Genomic DNA, 9,376 nt, shown 5'->3' with positions numbered 1-9,376 from the left:
CCAGCCATGTAAGATGGATAACGGAGTAAAGCTTGTGATTCTCCGAAGTATGTTAATTGTGAATAAAAATCGTGAAATTGGGATCTTCTTGCCAAAGAGATATTATCACATTATTCTTTGTGATCGCCATTTTAGCCGTTTTTAGTTTAGAGGCTAGATACTTTTTGAAGGAGAGATTTTATGTTATTTCGACTCCTAAGTATTTATAGATATTAACGATTTCTATATTATTTTCCTCGTATTTCCAGCAGAGCGTTTTAGATATTGTTGGTCCGTTACGAAATATTACAATTTTCGATTTTTCTAAATTTACCTTTAAGCACCACAAATTACAGTTCTCGTGCAATGAGTCAATCATTCGCTGTAGCTTATCCATAGAATCGGACAATATTGCGATATGATCTGCGTAAAGCAGTATTTTAATCGGAGAGCCCGTTACGTTTACACCATGGGGAAGTGCATCAGACGGGTCATTTAGGTAAAGCGCAAACAAAACAGGGCTTAATACACGAATTTGACTACTATTATTTGTATAATAGTGTTGTAGTATGCGGATATACTTAGAAGACAACCCGATTAACGAAAGTTTGTAAAACAGAGATATGATTCCCAGCATATCAAAAGCACAAGAAAAATCAACAAAAAACCCATATGTACTTTTCCCTGCCAACTTATTTAAGTGAATTACATTTACCAAATTGAAAATATTATCTGTGGTATAATACTGTTTTCTGAATCCAGCCTGCCATTCATTAAGTATATTGTTGCTTTCTATCCATTGTGTTAGGCGGTTCAAAAGAATATTATTGAATATTTTGCAAATAGTATCCATTAGCGATAAGCCACGGTAGTTACTTGCGCAATTGTGGTCACGAAACGAAACGATTAAAATCAAATGAAAAGTTTGTGACTTTGTGTGATTCGTACGGGTATCGTACTGTTTGTTTACGTTCTCTGCAAGGTAGTCTCATGCAGACAACAACATTCACCTTTCAAAATTTAAACGAAATTATCTTCCTTCGAAATGTACGCAAATCCTGTGTCCAGTAGCTGACTATAAAATCTATAAAAATAAATTGCAATGATAAAAGAAACCTAATGGTGTTTTCACATGATATGTATTTTATATATGTGCTGTCACTTATTTCTTCCATATGTAATTCCTTATGTGTGTTAAAATTAGCAGCGTACACAAAACTTTTATTTTTCGTGTTCAAATCGGCATATGTATTTTACATATGACATAACCTATAAACAAAAAAACACCTTTTTTCCTAAATTAACATCATTTTTTTATTAAAATCTACAAACGAAATAATAATTTGTAATTGTTGCCTTTTCATCCTTTTCTTTGACTTGCAATTGAAATATTTTCTTCCAACAATAGTTCCGTTCCAGAACTTAAATATTACATGTTTTGCAACTTTTTACTCGAAAACCGTTCCTCAACCCACAAAACTGGTAAAACATTGAATCAAATTTAAGAGAGCACAAAACAAAATGGCGTTCTCTTTGTAAACTTTTTACTCGAGAAATTTGGCCGAATAAAAATGGTAAACAGGAATGCCTACTTCTGATTGGCTGTTATTTTGTTTTTGAAGTATTGCCATCTAATTTTGGCATATTTACTAGATTTGCGTTCCCGAACTTTTCAAATTATTTTGTACTCTGAGAGCAATTTTGAAATGTTTCCCTTTTACTAGATTTACTATACGGAAAAAAGCATATGTAATTGAAATTTCCGTATGTTTCACATGACGAGTTCGAGTTGCTTTTTTTTTTTTTGTACTTCATAGTAGTTGTCAAGTATGTTGGTAGAATACATTCATGATGTATTCATTCACCACGACTGATTACTGGTTACTTGAAAAACCATATAAAGTACTCTCTTTATTTGTTTACTTATTCTTTACATTTGTGAAAATCATTAGCAAAACAGAAAAGATAATAACAACTATAAAGATATTTTGCAATTATGAATAAATTTAAGGAGTTCTTGTATGTGCAGTGGATTCTTTGACATTAGTAAATCAGGTAAGTTATTGTAAATATGAAAAATGTTGAAATTATTCCTTTGGAACTCAAATCTTTTGCAGCAAAAAATGATGTGTTTTTCATCCTCGACAACATCGCATTCATCACATAAATTGGTGTCACATATACCAATTCTGTGGAAGTATTTTTTACAGTAAGTGTGGCCGGTAAAAAGTCTATTAATTATTTTTATATTTTTAGGTTTCATTTTGGAAAATTTGTGCCATGGCGTTTTTGATGGTTCGGTGAAAAATTGGAAGAAGTATGCCCCTTTGGTTAGAGATGTTTCTTTGTATGTGTCCGAAAATTCGTTCCACAGCTGTTCTTCAATCATTTTATACGCATCCATAACTGACAAAGAAAGCGGAATAGTGCATCCCACGTTAACTGCATGCTTTGCATAATAGTCGGCTGTTTCGTTTGGTGGAATTCCAACGTGAGATGGAGTCCATATAAGAATAATTTTTTGTATGTTTGAATTTATAATCTTCGAAACTATGTTTTGAGCAGTAAAGTTGTTGGTGATATTATTTTTTAAAAGAAGACAAGCGTTTTTACTGTCGGTAAATATAGCTGCCGTAACAATTCCTTCTTCAATTATGATATCCACTGCTTTCTCAATAGCATGGAGTTCCCCTGTTAGAGATGACACCTTTTCATCAATCCTAAAAAGAAAATTGCAATTTGAAGATATATTGCAGACCGCACATCCTGTGCTATTGTTTTTTATGGATGCATCCGTCGCCCAGATAGAAACACCTTCCGATTTGAAATCATTTATGATTTTCCGATAGTGAGCCTGAAAGAATTCTCTAGGAACATTGTCTTTTGACACATTAAATAAGTTTAAGCGGATTTCGACTTTATTTCTGGTGTCTACTTGGTATCCAATTTGTATTCTGTTGATGATGTGTTGGAATTTGATGAGAACGTATCCAATACTGGTCTTATTAGAGATGTTGGAAGAGAAATATTGAAAAAGAGACGGGTTGTGAATTTTTAAACGAATTATTTCTTTTGCAGCTAGATGTTGTGCTCTTAAATCCGTAGGAAGGATACCAGCGAGTGTACAAACGACGTGATTAGGTGTAGATGGTACAAGACCCAAATTCCTTCTGAGCATCTGATTTTGAAAACTGGTTAGTTTTTTGTTGATGTATGCCGGTCTGTGAGCCATTGACGAAATTGCGTATTCAGTTCTTGAAAAAATCAGCGACTTGTACATATTTATTGCTTTCATCGGTTGAATTCCACGCGAAGGTCCTGTTATCATTTTTAGGCCATTTACTGTATTTCTGCAAGCTGACATAATTTCGTCATAGTGATCTTTTAGCGAGAGACTATTCTTAATGTGTCTGCCTAGGAATTTAATGGATTTAACCACATTTATTGGGTGTCCATTTGCCAGAATTTTAGGACTTTTTCGACCGCCTTTAGCAACATACATCACCGCAGTTTTCTCCAAGTTGATGTCAAGATTTAGTTTTCCAAGTAAACCAATAAAGGATGAGAATTTCCGCTGAAGAATTGTGTTGGCATTTTCAAAATCGTAACTATTGACCAAAAGGATGAAATCATCTGCATATTGAAAAAGATGTGTGTTATCATCAGATATGCCGTGCAGTCCTAGAGTATAAAGATTAAAAAGTGTTGGGCTTAGGCAGCTTCCTTGTGGGATGCCATTATATATATTTAGGCTGGAGTTACCCAAATTAAGCGTTCTTTTGCACAGAAAATTTCCGATCCAGATTCTAATTTCTTTTGGAATATTTAGTTGTTCTAAAATGATCAGTAGGCAGTTAATATCAACACATTCGTATGCTTTGGAAACATCCATGGAAAGCACTAACACTTTATCATTATTTTCCTTATACAGATTAATAGTATGAAGAAGGTCGTTTATGCAGGTTGATGTTGAGACATGTTTTCTGTATGCATAAGATCTTGTTGGTAAAATTTTGTTTTCTTCTAGATACTCGTTCAAACGTTGTTTTATCATGAGATTTATAATTTTTGCTAGGACTGGAATCAAAGCTATAGGTCTGAAATTGGTGTGTATATCTAAATCTTTATCCTTTTTTGGAATAGGGACAATTTTGATTTTCCTCCATTCATCAATGTAATTGCAGTTCCTCCACAATTTATTATATGACAAAAGAAGATTGTTTTTCGCTTCTATGGAAAGATTGTTAACCATATCATAAGTAATGCCATCCTGGCCCGCTGCAGAAGGTTTATTCTTGTTTTGGAGTACATTTTTTAGTTCTTCTAGAGAGAAATCTCTGGATTGATGAGTATACAGCGTTTTAGTAATTATTTGATTATTGTTGGGAACTTGATTACATAGATGTTTTAGATACGACTCATTGTTATCTGGACACCACTTGGAATTAAACTGAGGTTCAAAGTAGGATTTGCAACCTTTTACATATCTAAACAGTAATTTGGAGTTGGAAATCTCATTTAGTTTCTCCAGATGTGAAAATTTGGCTTGTTTTTTGGCGAAAAAAAATTTTTTTTTTTGGCTGAATGTTGCCAATGAATGCCAATGAATGAATATTTCACTTAGAATACAAATCTCAATAGAAAATTTGTTTAGATATGTTTCAAGGAAATTCTTGTTTTTGTTCAGACTTTGGATATTATGTTGGAGAATTCTCATGATTTATGTCCATAGAAATATTTGTGCTTATTGGTGAGGATTCTTCTAATTGAATTGCAAAATTATTTAAAATTTGCAAACCTTCCATGCAATTAGCATTTGAAAGAACTTTTGCCATCTGTTTTGTAAAATCGGATACAATTTTTTCATAAGGAGCTACTCTTGAGCAATTTTCTGATTGAAAAACTGGTTTGCTTGGAATAATGAATTCTGGTTCTGCTGTTATTAACGTCCTTTTTGGAGCAACGGCTGCGACTTTATTGTACTGAATTTTCGTAAGCCTTTGATTAAATTCTTCATTCAATGTTTTTTTGGGAGGTTTAGATTTACTGGAGATTTGTGGGAATTCATTTTCATATTGGTTGTCATCAAGAATGGCATAATAATTTGAAGTGTTCTTTCGCAAACATTCTTTCCTAGATAAGTTAGAAATCGCCATAGATTCTTTGATGTTCCTTTCAATAGCATACTTCGGACATTTCCTCTCATCCATCGCATTATGGTCATACGAATTGCAGAGAATACACCTCCTAAGAGTACATAGATCAATGCATTTGATTGTGGATAAACAAGTATCACATTTTTGTTCGGTACAGTTGTTGGGACAAACAATATCTTTTCCACAAAGTAGACATCTTTTCTGTGACTTACACCTGATCGCAATATGTCCTAGACGGCCGCAATTTTTACAAAGCCGTGACGGTGGTATGTATAAGTCTGCTTCGACAATCGAATTAAACATTTTAATTTCTCTTACTAAGAAATCTGCTACAATGCCGACTTTTATAGTTTGAGATGGCACGTACTGACCTTTTTCATTTTTATAATTAAAACGGTAGACTGAAATAGCCTTAAATTCATTATCGCAATTGTTTATTTGATCAACGATCGTTTTACCATGAAATTCAGTTGGCACAGATTTAATAATGTACAACTTTTGAACAAATCTATCCGGTATGAAAGCAGTAAGCCCAATATTTTTAAGATTTGGATGCAACACAAAATTATTGGCCGATGTTGGATTATTAAAGGACAAACGAAAAGTTTTGTATCCTATATTTTTTGCAACAAAATGTGCAGAAATATTGGCATTTTCTAATTTAGCGAAAAGGTGCAGTTCAGAATTTTTCCTTCTCGTGCTAATTGGTTCCTCAGATGTAACCAGGACAAAATAAGGACCAGGATGTTTATTGTGGTACAGGATTGTTTGGTTTTCATAGGGATTGAAATTGTGGATATTGTTAGTGTTGACAGGGTTATTAATTGGAAATGATGGGTTGTTGAAAGGTGTTTGGGGATTATCGGAAAATGCTGGCATATTACTTATATTTGATGGCATATTGGTGTTTTTGTGTTGTGTGTTAATATTGTTGACTTCATTAGTGTCATTAGTACTGTAGTTAGAGTGTGCAGGAGTAATGTTAATTGTTAACTGATTTTCACTATTGTGTGTTGGGTTAGCAGATGATGGTGTAGAATTGGTGTTAGTTTGGTACATTTTGCTTTGAGCTGGTGATGCTGAATTTTTGAATTTTTTATTTCCAGGTATACTTAAATTTTCAAATCTTCTCCTCGGCTCCAAACGAGGGGGTGGCTCCTCGTCCCCCATTTCCACGGAAGATGTTGAAATTGCAATCTGTTCCAAAAATTAGCAAAAGTGATCCAAAGGAAAAAAAGCAAAAGTGTATGGTGTAGGTTAATGTGTAATTTGGTGTGTGGGTGTGTGTGTGTGTATGAGTGTATATGAAAAAAACGAAAATAAAAAACAAAGCGATCCGCGCGTTCGTAGTCTGGCATCAACAAGAGTTGAGAAACGACTGGGAGTTCGAGTTGCATATGTAAATAAAGTGACAGCACATATGTAAAATACATATCGTGTAAAAACACCATAACCTGATTCTTATTAGCACATTTTCTAAATGAATACTTTTAGGCGTCAAACCGAAATTCTTTCTTTTCACTTTTAAAAAATAAGTACAACCGTTTAATGATATAACTTAACTAACGTAGCTATTGTAAAATAATTAAATTATTCAGATTATTGCTCGAATATTTGAAACATTTTAACATGAACATTTTGATTGAGTACACTTTACCACTAAGAATTTAGAAATACTAAGTACACAACTAATTGTGTCAAAATACCTCGCTTATCTTATTATCATTTACTTCGAAAAACATCCAATAAGAATATGTATATAAATTTAATTTAAGCTTATTTTCATCCAAAAATGACGTACGTACGTAATTTGTTTCAGTCCATCGAATATTAACAAATTAAGATAAATAAGTACAGAGAGTTGGGTGAAACACCGTCGAAAACGAGAACAAGCAAGCGAACATCAGCAGCAGCATCAACATCATCAAAGGTTTCTACTATTTTTTACTACCATAACCATTTTTTCCTTTATGATATCGAAGAAAATAGTAAAATCGAATAGATTCTTGCAGTATGTGAACAGACCAAATGTTGCAAAGTGAAAAATACATAAATGGTCTGTTCCTGTACTGCAAGAATCTACTACTTTTAACTACGATAACGAATTTTCCTTTATGATATCGAAGAAAATAGTAAAATCGAGTAGATTCTTGCAGTACGGGAACAGGCCAAAAATCAAAGAAAAATAGTAGGTTTTTGCAGTACGGGAACAGACAAATAAAAAACCAAGTATTTATAAAGAAAATCGATTTCAAAAGTCAAAAGTCGAATTCGACTTTTAGACACATCAATACAAAATGTCGTTTAGTCGAAAGTCGATTTACGTATCCCTAAGCGTGGTTTTACATTTGTCGGGATCGGGATCGGTGTTGAGAGTTTCTCTCTCTTGAGAGAGTAATTAGAGTTGCGCTATTTTTAATTTTGTAACAAGCGTACTTTTTGTTCACAAAAGGTACGAATTGACATAAACGTACCAAAACAAAAATGAGATTTTTTTATTATTTGTGAATACATTTACGCTTAAATTATAACATATATTATTTATGCAAATAACTGGTATAAATATTGGCCAATATTTCTCGATAATTATGATTTATTAACAGTTGAAATAGAATTTATATACCTTTTCGTACTTTTATGTTCCGACCTGTGGTAATGTTTTCCAACACAATTCACAATTTACCACTGAGAGAGAAAAACTCTCAACACTGATCCCGATAAATGTAAAACCACGCTAACACCTTCCTTTTTTTAAGTTTATCTAAAGATTTTATAAAAAAAGAGAAACATTTTCTACAGATTTGTTTTCTGCAGATTTGTTTTCCAACGATAAACCGATTATTCAACTAATCGATTGTTATAAAAAAATCCCCCTCGACACCTTTTTATGCGGTGTACACACTAGCATTTTTGAATGGCACTCTTGCCCAAATTTTGCTTGTTTGATAGTGTGCAAGATCTATTAATAAGGTCACCAAGATAGCAATCGAAATACGAAAACAGCTGTTTTTTCTCAAGTCTATTGTCAAAAATTTCGACTTTGTTTACGTTTTCATAATGGAAGTCAATTCACAATAATGCATTTTGACAGCAAACTTGAGAGATATCGATAATCAGCTGGTCTCCCTTGGTGACCTTATTTATAGGCCATGATAGTGTGGCCTCACATGTTTGTCATTCATCAGGCAACCACAAAAATATTTATGGTTGTAAGTCAGTAATCGATAAAAAAGTTGACAGTCAAAAATTATAGTGTGTACACAGGGCTGCCATATTTGCCGATTTATCGGCATTTTGACGATTTTTCACTCTAAAAATGGAAAATGCCGATTTTCCGATTTTTGCCTCAGAATTGCCGATATTTCAACAATCGACACAAATTGTCTAACTTTTTAATTTAATACGGCGTTACCATACAAACATATAAAATTGGCAGCTTTAAATCATTATAACTATCGGCGACTCGCCGCAGCAGTTTTCAATGGCTTAGATATCTGCATTTTTGTCAGCATTGTACTCTGTCTAGTTTACATTTTACATCGAATAAGGCAAATCTTTAGACTCCGAGTTTAGGGAGTTAAACTTTCTGAATTTTGAAGAAATTTTTGAAAATGCAGAATATAATTTAAAAAGTTTTTGGAAAAAAATTTCCGAAATTAAACGTGGGGACTCCAATTTAGCTTTTCCAGTTTTGTCTAAATTTGTACAAAGAATTATGGTTCTTCCACACTCCACACCAAATGTGGAACGAATTTTTAGTCAGGTAAACCTTAACAAAACTAAAATTAGAAGCTCACTTGAGAATGATTCATTGGAAGGGATTCTTTATTCTAAATATTACCTCAAACTAAATAAATCAAATTGTTTTAATGTCAAAATTGATAATGAATTACTAAAATTGTGTAATAAAAATATGTACTAGTTTGTACGTTATTTTTATGATCTGAAAGATCTCACTAGTGTACATAATAATTACTATATTTTAGAAAAATCCAATTTTTTGTAGAAAAATGAATCATTTGTTATTTCTTATACAGAATTGAATTTGTTATCTTTTTTAATATAATAAACAATATTGATTTGTTATAAACCAAAAAAATATGAATTTACTTATAAATTATATGCTTCCGATTTTTTGCCGATTTTTAAAAATACAAATGCCGATTATGCCGATTTGTTTCTGAAAAATTGACGATTTTTCATGAAATTTAACTGGTAGCACTGTGTGTACACCGTTTTAG

The sequence above is a fragment of the Musca vetustissima genome, unplaced genomic scaffold, assembly GCF_032173495.1.
Source record: "Musca vetustissima isolate MV318-11 ecotype Yass unplaced genomic scaffold, APGP_CSIRO_Mvet_v1 utg47448, whole genome shotgun sequence".
Lineage (NCBI taxonomy): Eukaryota > Metazoa > Arthropoda > Insecta > Diptera > Muscidae > Musca > Musca vetustissima.
This window is presented reverse-complemented; position numbering follows the sequence as displayed.